This window comes from Notechis scutatus, chromosome 6 (genome assembly GCF_049901735.1).
Source record: "Notechis scutatus isolate UNSWTSFEM ecotype Mainland chromosome 6, rNotScu1.2, whole genome shotgun sequence".
NCBI classification, from domain to species: Eukaryota; Metazoa; Chordata; class Lepidosauria; order Squamata; family Elapidae; genus Notechis; species Notechis scutatus.
Genome location: NC_142014.1, coordinates 46712465 through 46730646, shown reverse-complemented (window position 1 = coordinate 46730646; position 18182 = coordinate 46712465). Strand labels below are relative to the sequence as shown.

Sequence of the window (18182 nt, the reverse complement as noted above, 5' to 3'; positions counted from 1 at the left end):
TTCAGGGCTAATAGAAAAATGTCTAAACACAAGAATAAAACCTCAGAAGTGTCTATTGAAGCCATGCAAAAAACATCAAGAGACCATGAGAACCTGTAACTTGAATGTTTGTATTTTCATCAGGAGCAATCACAAAACATAACCTCTCCATTGTATTGTAAACTGAGATTTCAGTCTCAAAATTTTCATTCAAAATATTAAGTCATATGTTTTGAGTGGGGCTATGTGATGTACAAAATAAATGTCCATACCTCTGCTGGTTTTAATAGTTCCTATTCAAACACCTTAAGCAACTTTTAATTTATAGGTAGGATACAGAATGGAAAAATGTTTTAAAAAACAAAACAGAAATGCTCTTAGAATTAGAAACAGGTATAATTTCCCGGCAAATATTCCAGCATTGGCTGGAATACGTAGATAAAATATCGTAGTGGTAAAGTCTAAGCATCTAATCCCGGACCGGATTGCCTTCAGAAAGGCTACTTCAACTTTAAATTGGAGTCGGGGAAGGCCGTGGGCGTCCTTTCCAACCTAGTCCCATATCTGCAGCAGCAGAGGCAGTAAATCACTCGCCAGCCGCTAGCTGTCGCACTGGTTCTGGTCTGCGCTGCGGCTGCTTCGCAGGGATCTGGTGCTCCTGGGCGGCCGCTCAGTCGTTCTTATTTGGCAACTACGCGCAGGGCGGCGGAGTCGTCAGGCAGCATCCGGAGTCGTACCGTGGCCGAGCAAAGGAAGTAACGCCGCGACAGCAAAGGCCGAACGGCGCGATCCCCGATCTAGTTGGCGGGCGGGAGGGGGGAGCAGCCATGTTGGCGTGGGGCATAAAGTGACTCTTTGAGCCGGGAAAGAACGGGGCAGAACAGGAAGCGTACTTGGGGCGGCGGCATTAGCTGGCGGGGGCTCGCCTGCGGAAGAAGAGGAGGCGGTGGCGGTGCGGCGGTGCCAGCGAGGAGGGAGCACGGAAAACTAAGGCAGGACGAGGACCGCCCCGGCGCGGCAGAGATTCGGCGCGGCTCCTGCTGCTGGTGAGTTCAGGGCTGCTCATTGTCTGCCGTGCGCGCAGGTCAGGGGCCTGGCCCGAGGCGAGAGGGCGACGGGGCGGCTTCCTTTCAGCCCCGAAAGGGAGCAAGGTGGTGAGGTGGGTGTTCAGCGATCTATACCGGTCTCCGGTGCTTGGGAGAAATTGGAGGCAGAAGGACGACGTCCGTGAAGGATCTACTCTTTTGGCACGTGTAAGTGGATGGGCTTTTTAAAATTCGGGCTCTGCTGAAACCGAATATGATAGCAAAAAAGAGCTTCAGACCTTCGACTTTGTTTGTCGCCCACTATCCTTCCTTTGGGGGGGCGGGTGCACGGGAGAGGGTAGTCCGGACCGGATGGTAATTGCGCATGAGGGATAGGATGTGGTGAGAAGGCATTTCTTGGCTTTACAATATTTCGCCTCTGTTTTCAGTGCGTATGTCCTGGATGAAAGGAAGGAAATGGGGCTTAATAGTAAAGAATTGATTGCCCTGATTTGAACTATTCCTGCTTTCCGAGCTCTGTGCATCGGTTCACCGAGGGCATTCAGATTGTTGGTAAATGGCTTTTCAGCGAAGTGTCAATTCTGCAAAGCTGTGCAGGGATGAAAGCAGGAACAGCATATTAAATATTATCTCCCTCCCTCTCTCTCATTCTCACCACACACAGATCGTTTTGATAATCAATCACTATCTGATGTTGATGTTTCATAAGATTTGATATGCGCATACCATGCACGTCCTCTAAGATCTGCTTTGTGTTTTAATTCTCAGAGGGTGGTAACAGGTTTTTTTCTCCTGGCAATTTTCCTGTATCTCATACTTTGCCAACATGTTAAAATATCTATACATTTATATTTCTATTTATAACAAGCCATTTTGAGAGTGCTTTAGCTATATCTTCTTGCTGCATCTTTTCCCTCTCTTTAGGTTCCTCCTAAAGCATTCTTAAAATGACAGGATATAAGGCATACACTGACCCTGAACCCCTTCCTTTTAGAATTGGTATTATCATAGATTCTGCATAAACAAAATAGCTTATTCTGGGAGAACAGCCTACTTGGTATGAATCACCATTTACAATTTTGTGGAAACCAATACAGTGTGTTTTCAGAAATGAATTAGCTCCTTTTTGCTCCCTGGCTATCCTTACTCTTCTTGCAAAGACTATTCAAGTAGCTTAAAACACATTTGGCATGTTGTTTACAACAGCTACTATTTGCCAGTGTTCAGTGGGCCATAAGGATGAGACAAGACAGAAGATGTAGCCAAATTATTCTATTTGGACTTCTTTTACCCTTATTTTTGTTACATGGTGCAAGTGTATAAGTTCAAGTTTATTCTTTAGTATTTCTACCTTTTAAAAATAGTTCTATGGGTTATTTCAAAATAGGTCATATGCTTTTAGCTTAGAAAAAAGGCTGATAAAATAAAATTGTACAGGGCATTGTGAAAGTAAACAAACAGTTTATTATTTCTTATTACAATATACATTGTGCCCTTTCTTTGGGAGCTCAAGGTGGTGAAGATGGGTGTTGCCTGTTATTTCTTTCTTCCAACAATTACCATATGGAGGGAGGTTGGGTTAAGAAATAATGACTGGCCAGTGGAAGTAATAATGTACCTTAGAAAGCTGTGACTGGCTGTAACTGCACCCTTTTTACAACCCTTATTTGTTTTGCATAAAGTGAAACAAGCATTGAGTGTGATGTGCTTTATACTTAAACTTTGTCACTGTGCAAGGATCTGAATTCACCTTTTCAAAATTGTATCTATTATTTGTTGCAGTGTACTGGCTCCTTGCCATTTTTTCTTCAATTTACTGCAAAATTAAATGTGCAAAAATATTTTTCACTAACTGGACTAAAGCTCTAAAAAGCTCACAATTGTTTTCTTGAACAGAAGACGGTGATGAGAAGTGGTGAATAAGATTCCCAAACTACACAAAAAATCATATGCACTACTTTTGAAAATGAAAAGTGACTAGTGATTTAATGATTTAACATTTATTAGTGCAAGTCCTATGTTTGTTTAGGATTAATGTAAGTAAAAAGTTTTGGTCTAATGGTTAGCTCAATGCTGTCCTATACATATTTGCTTGAAAGTAGATCCCTCTTTATTCAAAGAAGCTTATTCCCCAGTAAAAATGTTTTGAATATCTCACTGTTAGTGTTGTGGATGATTAATTCACAGGGTAATTTATACACGTCCACTTAAAGTAAAGCTCTACTTATTCCCAAGCAAGTGAATTCAGACTTGCAGACTCAGGTTGCTAAAGAAAATATATGGACTCATATTCATTGGGTCATATTTCATTTCATTGACTAGTTTTGCCTGCTTAATTCTACTTTATTTTATTTTTCATAAGGTATTGCTTTATTTTTTTCTAAAGCTCTCATACCTTTTTGAAACTTCCATTTTTGTCTGCATCTGATTATTCCGTGTTTCGCTTCTCATTTTCATCTTGCCTTTTTTCTTTGTGGTCTCTTAAGGAGCAGCAGAATCTACAATATTTGCCTCTTTCCCTTTTGGCAGCTGCTTTTCCCAGATTATTTTCTTTCTTTTCTTTTTTTTTAGGATGGCTTTCATGACTAACCTAACTAGATGTTAGTTTCTTGCACTTTTTTTGGGTTGTTGGAAACATTTGGAATTGTGAGGTAATATATACTTTCCCCAAATGACTGCAATAGCAATCTTATTTTGCCCAAAGACAAACTGATGAGCTTACCCTTTCCCCTTTCCAGCATTTTTGGGTGCTTTTTATCTTGGCAATGCACATTTTTTTCAGATCATTTCCAGTTAGAGCACTTCTTGCATTTACATTTTACAAGAATGCCTCCTGGTCTTGTATAAGCATCCAAAGCATTTTTGATATGATTATGCATTTGGCTTTGTAATCTACTACATTTCCATTTCTTATTTCTAATTACATGCTTTCAGTAGTCTAAATGTGCTCAGTTTTCCCCCTCCCTCCTCAAAGTCGAGGATTTTTGAAACAGATACTAAAATGTGTAGTGGACACTGGTGTTGTAAAGCTATATGCCAGTGGTCATAAACCTGGATATTGCCTTCAGCAAAACAGGAGCATTGCTTTGTAGTGGTTCCAGATCTAGGTCTCAGCTAAACATCTTAGAAGGCTGTAGTAATTGCTGGTATCAAATGTTGCAGAGAAGTGCACTATAGCTAACAATGATTCATAAGCCACGTCCAATATCTGCCTTGGGTCATCTACCCAAGGCTGGTTTTGTGGATAAAATTGTTTATAGGCCAGTCAAGTGCAAGAGATTGAAGCAGTGTAGCAGTGTTGTAAGCTAGAATTCAAAAAAATTGTTTCATACAAATGCAAGTTACAAGATCTGTGTTATAGATTCTATGTGAGTGAAACTTTTGTGTGTGCGTAATGTTCAATACAGTGGAACATGTGCATAAAACCAAATTCTTTCTTGGATGAAATTCATCTTGATAGAATATTCCTCCTCCCCTCCTTCCAAACTAGAGGGTGTTTCCACTAAATGCTTTGTAATGTAAAATTTTTATTTCCATTATTATACACTGACCTATGTTTTTAGTGTAATATCTGAACACAGTTTTTAATTGACAATAAGAAAAACTTGTGGTTAAATAAAAGCATGTTTTTCATATGCTGAATTCAGTTCTAAACCTGTGAAGTATGTTTTACAAATTTTAAATGAACAACATGTTTATTTAATCATGCTTGAAATATAAAAAGTAATATTGGAATAATGATTGCTTTAGGAACTGACAAAAGCTATGGTTATCTTTTTAAGTTTGGTATTTATGGTAAAAAATAATTCATTTTATTGAATTCTCTTTTGGGGAGGATTTGTTTATGATGTCATGTGTCATATTGCTTATAAACAAAAATGACAGGTGAAAATTTGATTTCATTAGTGGTTTTTAATTTCTTCGACAAAACATTTCAGGTGATAATTTATATTTGCTTTGTCCTGGCCAGTTTTTCAGACTCTAAATAACAAGTCATCTGTCATTTCCTTTAAATTCTCTTTATTGGCAGCACAAGTTTGGTTAACCTAGACATGTCCCAAATATCCCTTTATAAAATGTTCTGCTTTCAAACCTGTTTCTTCACTTATTTTTTATGTTTTGTTGATACATTTTACTTAGTACTTTGAATTTATATCATGTTTATTTGGATGCATTTTTGTAATATTTTCATATAATAAGTATTAGGAAATACAGTAAAGTGGTTAATCAACTTACCATAGCACAATAATAGTTACTGCTCTAGATGGTACCACAAAATAATTAGAAGTAATAAACTATTTCTAATTTCTTATAAGAAAATTATTTCTTTTTCTTTGAATATTTGCTCTTCCCTTAATGGAATTGTCAATATTTAAACAACTGTAATCTCATGGACTGCATTTTGATTAGCAAGTCTCATCACACAGAATATTCTTTAATTCATTAAGACAAAGAGGCAAGCTAAATACTACTCTTTCTTGCTTTTGTGCCTTTTTACTTTTATCTGACTGTATCCTGCTCTCAATTCTTGGACCTTATTCTGATTTAGATAGGGTTTTCAAATGTTACCTTCATATTATAAATAGTTCATTATGATGACAAATTTGTTCCCTGCAAATCCTGATGAATGCTGCAAAAGGCAAGAATACCACAATTTTTGAACAACTTAGCTATATTACTGACACTTGGCTGAATCCATATATTCAGGGTAGCATAGTTGTCTATGACTATAACTGTAGAATATTACAGTTAAATCCCATTAAAAAAATCAGGCAGCTACCTGCAAATTCTAAATTAAGCTGTGAGAGTCTAGTTTGTTTGTTGACCAATTTCCCCCACGCATAAATCCTTGCATGAAGCAGAATGAAGAACATTCTTCTGAATCACAGCTAGCTTTCTCTTTTTATTTTAACTTCCTGCTATTCTTTGCTTATCTCCTTTTCCTTACAGTTATTGTAATGCATTTCTCCTTTTCTTTTGAAACTGCTCAGTATTCTAGCTAGTCTGGTCTGGTCTGCAACCTACCATTGGATATTATGTTGTAGGGTTCATTGTCGATATTATTGTGCAGATAAGGATGATGATATATCTAAATCAAAATGATCAAAATATTCAAGAAACTCTTATCTTGTGAAATATTAGTCATTCTCAAATATTTATTTTTAAAATAATCAGTCTAATAGAGTGGCAGATCCTATGACATTCATGGTGCTTGTCCCTTTTTTAGTTTCTTAGTTTTGCCTTGTGCAAATGATTGCCTCCTGCAGGAGTGTTAGGAGGGGCATCAATGATCTAAAGATGGTAAGCACAATTGGGCAGCCATAGCTCTCCTCCTTTCTAATGTGTATTGTTGCGTTATATACTTGTAAAAGGGGGCAGGCTTCAATCACCTGGTTGTGCTCAGTACTTTGACATATTTCATTCCTTCCCATCCCCAGCAGAAACCCATGTTTTCCTGTTCCAGTGAGGTTTATAGCTAAACAAGGATTTAAACCATGGGCCTTGGTCCACTTTTGTTTTTTCTTTCAGTATCTTTTGTTTTCCAAAGTGAGTTGACGTGCTCACAGTATTGTTCATTTAAATCTTGTTTCAGCCATTCTCAGAGTCTGCTACAAAATCTCATCAGTGTAAATCATACAATTTTAAACTTTTTTCTTTCCTCAACTAGTTTAGAATATAAGCTATGTATTTTATTCATTATGACTTGGGCCTTTACCTTGTCTAAATCTACTCTGTGGAAAAGAGCTGTAGCTTTTACCACCATTTTTTTCTAACTGTGTTTGAAGTTAATGAGATTCACCTCCTCTTATGAGTCAGCAGGAATGTATAATTTATTTCAGAGTTTAACAGGGTGGATCAAGAGGTGAAGTTTACTGCTCTGTTATGGAGCTTGTTTTCTAGCCTTCCAGATTCTTGATGTAGAACTTTCTTTCATTCTTTCTCCTTCCTTTTGGACTCTTATCATTTTTATGTACAATAATTTAAGCCCACTGTGATCAAATAGCACATTGCATTTTCAACTGGAAGACCTTAAACCATTCTGGTGTTATCGCCAGTCTCACAACTAGTCTTAGTCATAATTTGCACAACAATAGGGCAAAGATCCTTCTTGGAGGCTGGGAGTTGAAACTTATTCTCCTGCTAAAGGCTTGCAGAAGGCCATATAGTGATGTCATCAACATCCCCCCCCCCATTCTCTCTGTGTCTCTTTCCTGAGGCTTGTCAGGTAAGGGAAATTAAAAGCTAGGACTAATATCTTCCGGTAGTACTTGGAATTGCATAGAAAAAATCATTTTGTCTCTCCAACATAACAAAAGTCCCTCAACACAACCTAATAGGAATATTCAGCTAGGCATCAACATCACAGGCTCATTAAAAAACAAGTATAAATACCTAGAACTGCTATAGACAGTATATTTTAAGATTTTGGAGCCACCATGGAGAAATTCTGACTGCTGGCCCCTACAATTCTTATTTCCCATGCAGGCAGAATCCTAAGCATTCCTCTAGATCATGCCTGACAGGATGGGCAGATTCATTTTAGACAAGATGTATTAAACGGATTTATCATTGCTCATTGCTCCTAACAAAGCTGACTCCCAGTGATTTACAACACAACTTCCCTAGCAAATATAAAGCTAGTAATGTTATATAAGCATAATTAATAGAGGGATAGAAAAGGGATAGAAACATGGCATCAATATTTAAAAGTCCAATAAAATTAAAATAAGGTCATTGTGGGAGAAAATCTAACATAGAAAAGCAAGTTTAAAATTTTCTTAGAACACAGACAAACCAAACTAGGGAAATAAATTTCTTGGTGTTGGCATTGCCAAGCAAAGGCATGTATGGTTAGCCAAAGTAGGAAACCAGAATTGTGAATGCTAGTAATATTTTTGATATAACATTGCAGAAACAATCCTGCAAGTCTGGATATGCTTTCCCTCCTCCCTCCCTTTATCTTTGTGAGAACTAAGGACAGTCTTGCCTGAGGCGCTTACTCAAATTACAGTTTTGCCCCAACCTCAAAATTTCTTTTATCTGACCATTGACTTGGTAGCAGTTCTTCTTTTTCTTCAAGGCAATTCCTTCTGCCTGTTACTCTTACCTCTGTAGTGGTATGTTTGTTGACATCTTCTCAGAACACACACTAAGCATCTTCCTTCAAAGAAGACATCCTAGGCCACACTTCATATAGAAGAAGCTGTTCGTCTAGTTAAGCAGGGTCCAAACCCTCTAGCATGTTGGCTTGTGCTGTATTGTTCTAATAGAATTCTTCCCACAACCTTCATGTAATTTTATTTTTCTAAAGGATTTTTACTCTTTTAGCAATCTATTCTTTCTCTTTTCTTGTATTTATGTATGTAATTGCCATGCAGCATCCCTTTCTCATTTCTTTACATTTCATTCTCAATCCTACCTTTTTACTTGTCCGTTGCAGATATGAGGAGTGTTGCTGCTCATTCTGCCCAAATTGTAAGGTAATTGGTTATTTAGCCATTCATCAGCATATGGATAAATAAATATGGCCAGAAACCTCTGAATAAAAGGTGCAAAGAAAAAGTAACAGCTGGCAAGGCAACTTTCCTGCGGCTTCCACACCCATGAGGGCATGAGCAAGAGTCCCATTTCTGGACTGTCAATTATCTGCAAGCCTGCACTCACAAACAAAAAAAATCTCCACACCACAAGCCAAGCAAACACCTGGGCACAAGCAGCCCCCCCCTCGATACCTCCAGCTCAAACACACCCCAACCAGGCACCCAGATGAAACCTAGCTTCCTAATAAATGATAGCTGCCCGTTTACTTGAAGCTAAGCCGCACTAAAAGCCTCCAATACAGGAAACACAATGTTGCCAGCCAATCAAGACAAAAGAATGCTACAAAACAGACAGAAGATATTAGAAACACCAATCAAGCAGAACACAGCAAACTCCAAGACCAATAAACACAGACCAAGACTCCCAACCAATCAGGATGAAGAAAAAACCATTCTAACACAGCAGTAGGCTAGCACCAAATTTAAAACAGAAACGGCTGTGAAAGCCTGACTCACAGATGAACACAATACGGAAGCCTGATGATGGCAGATGAGATTCTGCCGAAACATCGCTACAACTTTAAAGACGTGGGAAAATATCCGAACAAAGCTGAATACCATACATACATACGTACATACATACGTACGTACATACATATATATGGTATTCAGCTCTGTTCAGGTATTTTCCCATTTCATTATAGTTGTGCTTTTAAAGTTGTAGCGACGTTTCGGCAGAATCTCATCTGCCATCATCAGGCAGATGTGACCTCAAATTCCTACGCAGCTGCAGAGACAACAATGCAACACCAACCTGCTTCAAATTAACATTTCATCACAGCACAGCTGCTACCAAATGTATCCTGAAAAGAACTGAAATGGCTCTACTCAGGAATGAGCTCCACTGAAAGAGATTCCAACTTGACCAGTTAAACAAAGACCTCCTAACCCTACACCTGGAATTGAGCAACAAAATCCACCCTCTACTTTGGGACAAGATAAAACAATTTACAACTTGGAGAGCTGAAACTGAAACCACTTACAAAAATGACAAACTCCTGAAGAAACTAAAGAAATTAGAACATGACAAGAAAGCCCCCAACAACTCATAACAACACCTGAAACAATTAGTATACAACGTTTCCAATAGAGAACTCACCAAAACAGAAACAGGTGTCCTAACCAAAGGATTCAATTATGCTATAGCACCCAAAAAAATCCCCACAGAATCCATCATCTGTGCAGTAGAATCCAGCCTAACTAAATTAAATACAGATGAAGCTGATAGAATAAGACACCAAGTCACTAACATCCTATGCACAAGCAAACCACCCAAAAGCAACTTACACAAAGAGGAACTAAAAGCCCTGCAAGCCCTAAGGAACGATAGCAACATAATCATACTTCCAGCAAATAAAGGTAATGCCACAATAGTAATGGATAGAAAAGACTACGAAACAAAATTGACAGACCTACTCCAAGACTCCACATACAAACTCATAAACACGGACCCAACCACATATCTGGAAAAAATAACCAAGAAGAAAATCATAACCAGCAACATGACCAAAGAGATCCAACAGACAATCATCCCAAGAGAAAAATATTCCAGATGCCCCCAAACTATACGGCCTTCCCAAAATACACAAAGAAGGCATACCTCTCAGACCCATAGTCAGCTCCAGAGGAGCACCACTACAAAACCTAGACAAATACCTAGCAAAGCAGCTACAGCCCCATGCTGAAGCAGCAGCTTCACATGTACAAAACTAATACCACCTCTTGGAAATGATCAAAGATCTACACGTGGAACAAAAAGATCTGCTTGTAAGTTTCGACGTGGTTTCACTATTCACTCAAGTCCCAATAAAAGAAACCCTAGAAATCATCAAAAATAAATACCAACCACACAAACACCTCATGGAACTAGCAGAACACTGCTTAACCAACACATATTTCATATACAAAGGACAAAGATACAAGCAAATTGAAGGAGCCCCTATGGGATCACCACTGTCACCCGTTATTGCAAACCTGTTCATGGAAGAATTCGAATCCAGAGCCCTAGCCAATGCCACCCACAAACCCAAACTATGGTTAAGATACATCGATGACACATTTGTTATTTGGCCCCATGGAAAAGAAAACCTAAGCAATTTCCTAACACACCTAAACAGCACACACCCCAAAATCAAATTCACCATGGAAAGGGAAACAAACAAACAACCACCATTCCTAGATGTACTAATCTACAAAAAAACAGATGGCACGCTAGGACACACCATATACCAGAAGAAAACACACATCAACCGCTACCTCAACACCCAATCCCACCACCACCCAGCACAGATAAACTCCGTGGCCAAAACACTAATTGCCAGAACCAAACGCCTGGCAGACAAGACACACATAAAGACTGAACTATGCACCCTGACTAAAGTACTGACAGCCAGCGGCTTCCACAAAAGCAAAATCACAGGCCTGATCCACAAAAACACACTGAGACATAATGGAGACCTAGCAGATAAACAGACCTATGGAACAGCTGTCCTGCCCTACATAAGAGGTACAACAGACAAAATCAGTAAGATACTACACAGGCATCACATCAAGACTGCCATCGAAACAGACAGAAAAATAGCAGCTGTCCTAAGAAAAAATTGACCTGGAAAACCAAGGCATATATGACGTCCCCTGTGCATCATGCCCTGCCACATACATTGGACAGACCAATAGAAGAATAAGTACCCGCCAGGATGAACACAAAAATGCAGTAAAAAAGCTGGAACACACTTCCTCACTAGTCCAGTACATGAAAGCCACAGGTCATAGCATCGACTTCAATGGCACCAAAACCCAAGCCACTATAGAAAACCGCAGCTACAGAATTATCAGAGAAGCCATAGAGATTAAAAAAGACCTGAAAGCATGAATAGAAGAGATGACTCCACCAGACTGTCAATTATCTGGAAGCCTGCACTCACAAACAAAAAAATCTCCACACCACAAGCCAGGCAAACACCTGGGCACAAACAGATCCCCCCTGATACCTCCAGCTCAAACACACCCCAACCAGGCACCCAGATGAAACCTAGCTTCCTAATAAATGATAGCCGCCCGTTTACTCGGAGCCAAGCCGCACTAAAAGCCTCCAATACAGGAAACACAATGTTGCCAGCCAATCAAGACAAAAAAAGCCACATAACAGACAGAAGATATTAGAAACACCAATCAAGCAGAACACAACAAACTCCAAGACCAATAAACACAGACCAAGACTCCCAACCAATCAGGATGAAGAAAAAACCATTCTGGCACAGCAGTAGGCTAGCCCCAAATTTAAAACTGAAACGGCTGTGAAAGTCTGACTCACAGACGAACACAATACAGAAGCCTGATGATGGCAGATGAGATTCTGCCGAAACATTGCTATAACTTTAAAAGCACAACTATAATGACGTGGGAAAATACCCGAACAAAGCTGAATACCATACATACATACATACATACATACATACATACATACATACATACATACATACATATAGTATTCAGCTTTGTTCGGGTATTTTCCCACGTCATTATAGTTGTGCTTTTAAAGTTGTAGCAATGTTTCGGCAGAATCTCATCTGCCATCATCAGGCTTCTGTATTGTGTTCGTCTGTAAATACCATACATGTAAGTACCCGCGAAAACTTAAGAAAACAGGTATGTCGGTCTAGGTGTCTTCGGGTCTTTTCCCGTGTAAGATTAAGAGTATCTTGGCAATGTTTCGGCGAGGTCCCACTCACCATCCACAGTGGCACGAAGCCGAAAGCACCAGCCTGAAGATGGCGAGTGGGACCTCGCCGAAACGTTGCCACTCTTAATCTTACATGGGAAAAGACCCGAACTCACCTAGACCTACATATGTGTGTGTGTGTGTGTGTGTGTGTGTGTGTAAGATTGAGAGTATCTTGGCGATGTTTCAACAAGGTCCCACTCGCCATCTTCAGGCTGGTGCTTTCGGCTTCATGCTTGTGTGAGCAAAGTGTGATCGGAGTTGCTGTCTCTCCATAAATACTGATGGGAGTTGTGGTGTGCTGGCTCTGTTGTAAGTGGGCTGGTTGGCTCTGTTGTTATTTCTTGATTGGTTGAAATAACACAGCCAACCAGCCTGCTTATAACAGAGCCAGCACACCACACCTCCCCACCAGTATATATAGGGAGACGGCAGCTCCAATCACGCTTTTCTCACACAAGCACGAAGCTGAAAGCACCAGCCAGAAAATGGCGAGTGGGACCTCGTCGAAATGTCGCCAAGATACTCTCAATCTTACATGGGAAAAGACTCGAACACGCCAAGACCTGCATACCTGTAGCCTTGAAAATCTATGAAAACAAACACACACACATATATATATTCATACACACACACGTGTGCGTGTGTGTGTGTGTGTATGATCTTGCTCTGCCACCAAGTCAAGCATGCTTTTGGAATGGACATAGTTTTCATTAGTAAAAAAGCAACATACGTTTTAGCTTCATGGCCATCAGATATAATTTCCAGGCAATTTCCAGATTGCACGCCAACTGCTGAGATCGCTTGAGTTATATGTTAAGGTAAAAGGATGTGTTGCGATACCAAGTAATCTGCGCCTTTAAAATTGAGGTATATCTAATCATTTTCCTCTAGGGGAAGGAATGAATAGAGATGGAAAGAATGCAGTAAGGATATCTTTCTTCAAAGCAGTGTGTCAGATGAGCATATCTGGACCTCCCTTTTAACCCGCCCTTATCATTTGATAATCTTTTATTTTGTTATATACTTTAGTTATTAACTGTGTGAACTAAAGCAGGAAACAAAGAAAAAAGAACAAAAGGAACGTGGCAGAACAGTCTTGCTGTGCTTTCTCTGTTATCCCAGTAGGCTTTGTATGGGAGTACTTCTTTGCAGTAGTATACTGGCTTTTCTTTGTTTGAAAGAAAGAAAAGCAGATATATATGGCATTAGAAATCTGTACATTGGATCTGATATTCATACCGGATTGTACTAGCCAGCAGGACTGTAGAAATGATACTAGGTTTTTGAAACTAGGTACAGTGCTTCTGTGTGTCCCAAGCTTTTGTATGAATTGAATTTAAAAAATGAATTTGGAGAGGGAAATGACATGTAATGGATTTGGAATAAGACAATGTCTGGTAAAGTAACTTTGGTAAATAAAAAGCATATTGAGAGTGGATTCGTCAATTTTGACATCTTGAAGTCACTTTTAATCATAAAACTTTCCTGTACTCATTACCGATCTCTATCACCCTTCTGTTGTTTTTGCTTCCAAATTGTTATCAAACTATTATTTTCCTTATGTGTGGTTATGCTATGAATGTCATCTTCAGTTTTAGTATATCAGTAGCTAGCAAGGAAAACATCTGCTAGTCTAGGCACTCTAGCAGGAATAAGTGGGTGTTTACATCAGGATATTGTCTGTCCTCCTCCTATGTTCCATGTGGGCACTTCCCAAATTAAAATAAAGTGAAACAAAACTATGGGAAGATACCAGGGCAAAAATATCTTAGAAAGGAGGAAGCAGACCCTCCATGATAATGCAGCTAGCTAAGTCCTGCACAGCTAGTGACTAGCTGCTAGGCAACCAGGTCTCTTGCTTGGAAGCGGGGGTGGGGAAGTGGTTGAAAGTGATGACAAATATAAAGAAAATGGTATATAAGCAACAAGAGCCAGATTTAACACCCCTTGTTCTTAAGATACGGCAGTACAAAAATCTGGACTATGAATCTATAGGTAAAGATATAAGCCAGAATATATTATACATTATACTACTGTACATTATAATATACATTATAAATCCCTATTCATCACCTTGTTGGGTTCCTTTTCTTTCCCTAAATAGTGGACTTCTGACCATTTCAGAGTACTCTTAATGCAGAATAACATTAATATGATCCTCTTTTTCACCAAATAAAACTGGAGTTTTCTTCCCCTCTTCCTGATTGGAATACCCATTGGGGTTAAAAGCAGAAAGCAGAAGAATGAAGGGTAGAAAAAGGACTCAGGAAAGGAAAGCGTAATAGAAAGGGCAAATATTGGGAGTAAAATGGCTGCAGTGGAGGCTGGCTAGTGATCGGGAAAAAGGTTAGGGTTAATCTTTTCCAACACTCCTAAGGCATAGTTCTACCATTTTCACTTAGGAGCTGGTGATGGTATAAGAGCAGCATTGTGGGGCCATGAGGGAAGATTGGTATTGTTAGAGCATGTTAGGTTATGCCTTGTTAAAAAGTGCAAGTGGGAGCAGCAGGGTTAGAAACTATGATCTAATTCAGTGGTCCCCAATCATTGTGGCTTGCTGGCCCAGAGGTGGGAGAGGGGAACTGGGCTATGCAAATGGCGGGCTGGCACACATGTGCATGCGCATGCAGCCCGACTTGCACAAGTTTAATCTTTGAAAAATCTTTCAGGACCAGCTCCTTGCCAAATCTATGGTCACTAGCCACAGTCATTCCCATCTTCAAAAAGGGAGACCCCAGCCTAGTTGAAAATTACAGAGCAATCTCTTTATGCTGCGTCACCTGTAAAGTCATGGAATCAATTATTAACCAATCCATTATCCTCTACTTAGAGACAAACAACCTACTCTCTAACAAACAGTTTGGTTTCAGAAGGAAACTGTCCTGTAACCTGTAAGTCTTGCACTGTAAAAACATATGGACTACGCAACTTGATCAGGGCAAAACAATTGACGTAATTTACATAGCCTTCTGTAAAGCCTTTGATTCAGTGGTACACGACAAACCACTTCTAAAACTAAGGTCTTATGGTATCTCTGGATACCTGCATAACTGTATAGAAGCATTTCTGTCAAACAGGCAACAAATGGTCAAAATTGGGAGCGTCCTATCAAATCCTGTACCTGTCAACAGTGGTGTCCCCCAAGGCAGTGTTCTAGGACCAACTCTCTTCATACTCTATATTAATGACATCTGTGATTATATTAAGAGCAATTACATTCTTTTCGCTGATGATGTAATGCTGACAATGCTGCTACCCTTCAAAAAGACCTTGACTATGTGTCAGAATGTTCAAACAAATGCTGCAACTTCAAATCTCAACATATAAATGCTCTGGCAAAAAAAATAATAATCAAAAAATAAAATACAAGCTGAATAGTCAAGACCTTGTTGATGACAAAAACTTTGTCAAGGACCTTGGAGTACTCATCTCAAATGATCTAAGTGCTAGAGGCCACATAGCCAAAAAGGCATGAAGAGTTGTTAACCTAATCTGGCGTAGCTTTTTCTCTGGTAATATCACTCTACTAACTAGAGCATATAAAACATTTGCTAGACCAATACTTGAATACAGTTTATCAGTCTGGAACCCGCATTACATATCTGATATTAATACAATTGAGAAAGTCCAGAAATATTTTACGAGAAGAGTCCTCCACTCCTCTACTCATAGGAGAATACCTTATGCCACCAGACTTGAAATTTTACACCTAGGCAACCTAGAACTACGCCGCCTTCTGTTCGATCTAAGTATAGCACATAAAATTATATATTGCAATGTCCTACCTATCAATGAATACTTTAGCTTCAACCAAAACAATACAAGAGCACAAAATAGATACAAACTAAAGATAAACCGCACCAAACTTGATTGCAGGAAATACGACTTCAGCAACAGAGTAGTCAATGTCTGGAATACTCTACCTGACTCTCTAGTTTCTTCCCCAAACCCCAAAATCGTCAACATTAGACTGTCTACTATTGACTTCACCCCTTTCCTAAGAGGTCTGTAGGGGACGTGCATAAGCGCACCAAAGTGTGCCTACCGTCCCTGTCCTATTGTTTCTTTCTTTTTCTTATTCGTATCCATTTCATGTATTTATAACCATGTTTATACTTATACCTGTTATCTAATAACTTTGACAAAATAAATAAATAAATAAAAAAGTTGAGCTGCACATATGTGTGCATACACACTGGTCCACCACTTGCGCAAGTCGAGCTGTACATATACGCAGAGGCCCACACTTGCAGGGCCCGGTCCAAATAGTGGGCCACGGCCCAGGGGTAGAAACCCCCAATCTAATTGGTTTATGTGCCATGCTAATTTTTTTTTATTTTAACAAATTTTATTCAGTTTTTCACATTAAAAACAAAAATCTCTTTTTAGTGGACAACATATTTCCGGGTCATCACCTTTACATACAAACATGACAGCAATTATACATTCATATATGCATACTTAATTCTATTATTACCTTTTCCATTCCAAATTTTCAGTAAGGAGAGAAACAAACCCATTAATTCTAGCCTCTTTCATTAATCTCAATCGAAACATCTTTTTGTTTCATTTCAGTTATTTCAAATATAATCCTTTAATATTTATTTTAAAAATAAAGATAAACAATGTGTTTGCCTAATAATAATAATAATCATCATCATCATCATAATCATTATCATCATCATAATGATAATAATAAAAAAGTTACCAATGCCTCTCCTTGCTTTTAATAGTCTATATTAACTTATTAATTTAGTTGGTTCTTTGGTCTGTCATATTCCCTTTCCATTACACATTCTTTTTATAAATTCTAGATTAATACAAATTTTAACACTAAAAAACAAACAAACAAGTATAGGTTTCCCCCCTTTTACTGTTTTGAGTGTGACACCTCAGTGATTAAAATATACCTTTATTCCCTCATCTTGATTCCCAATAAACCATTATTTTTAAGAAGTTACAATAATAATCATTCCATCTTGGATTCTGCAGCGTATTTTCCCCCCTTCATTTTTAATAAGAGTTATCAGTATCTATATTACCCTATTTTCTAAATATTTTTAATTGCAGAAATATTCTTATTACCCCTTGTCACCCTGCAGAATCCCCTTTTTAATTCATCAACCATTATCTCTGAAAAAACAATTTTTCAACATTTTACTATTTCCGTATTTCTTTATTTCATGCACCTGTTTCTTACTGCTTCTCCTCCCGCTCTTTTCCCCATATCTTTTCTCATTCCGGTTTATATCCCTCTCTTTCTTAATATCTTCCTTTCCCCTTTTCTGCTGTGTCTTTCTGCCTTTCCTGACTTCACAGGTATTCCCCCTTTTAATTGCCTTCTTAAATTTCAACTTTTTAACCTTCCTTCTTTCCCCACTTCTTTGTAGTGTTCTTTGTGTTAATTGTCTATTTAAAATGTCTTCTCCTTGAGTTGACTCCTCCTCCTCTGAAGCTCTTTCTTGTTCTTCAATCGCCATTTCCATTTTTTCTAACACAGAGCAAAGTGATTTGCCTCTTTCCTGTAGTAATTCTCTCATATTTTTAAGTTTCATTTTTAATTCCCGAAGAGATATCATCATTACACACTCTTATATTTTATGGTCGTTAAAGTCCACAAAAAAAACCCCACTTTTACTTTCCTTCTTTCTTCTTTCAATTTTCTAAAGTTCTCAGTTATTCCAGCCCAGGGCCTATACCTAAAACATCAATCAATCCCACAGTCAGTCTTTCCTTGCTTTTTTCTTTATTCTGGTTCTGCTTTCACTTTCTAAGATTCTTACTTTGTTTCAATATTTCTTTAATGTTATAGCCACACAAGTTCATTCAGAA

The 18182-nt window shown here is 38.7% G+C and overlaps 1 protein-coding gene across 2 annotated transcripts in view; it reads left to right on the top strand.

The window, feature by feature from the left end:
* The first annotated feature begins 651 nt into the window (after window positions 1-651).
* CDK17 (cyclin dependent kinase 17) overlaps window positions 652-18182 on the top strand; it is a 92549-nt gene continuing 75018 nt past the window's right edge. The window contains exon 1 of one of the 2 annotated variants that reach the window (XM_026694038.2): window positions 652-1025. The gene's annotated coding sequence lies outside the window, so the exon portion shown is untranslated. Of the gene's footprint in view, window positions 1233-18182 lie in introns of both variants that reach the window. The other variant, XM_026694042.2, reaches the window with a different exon arrangement.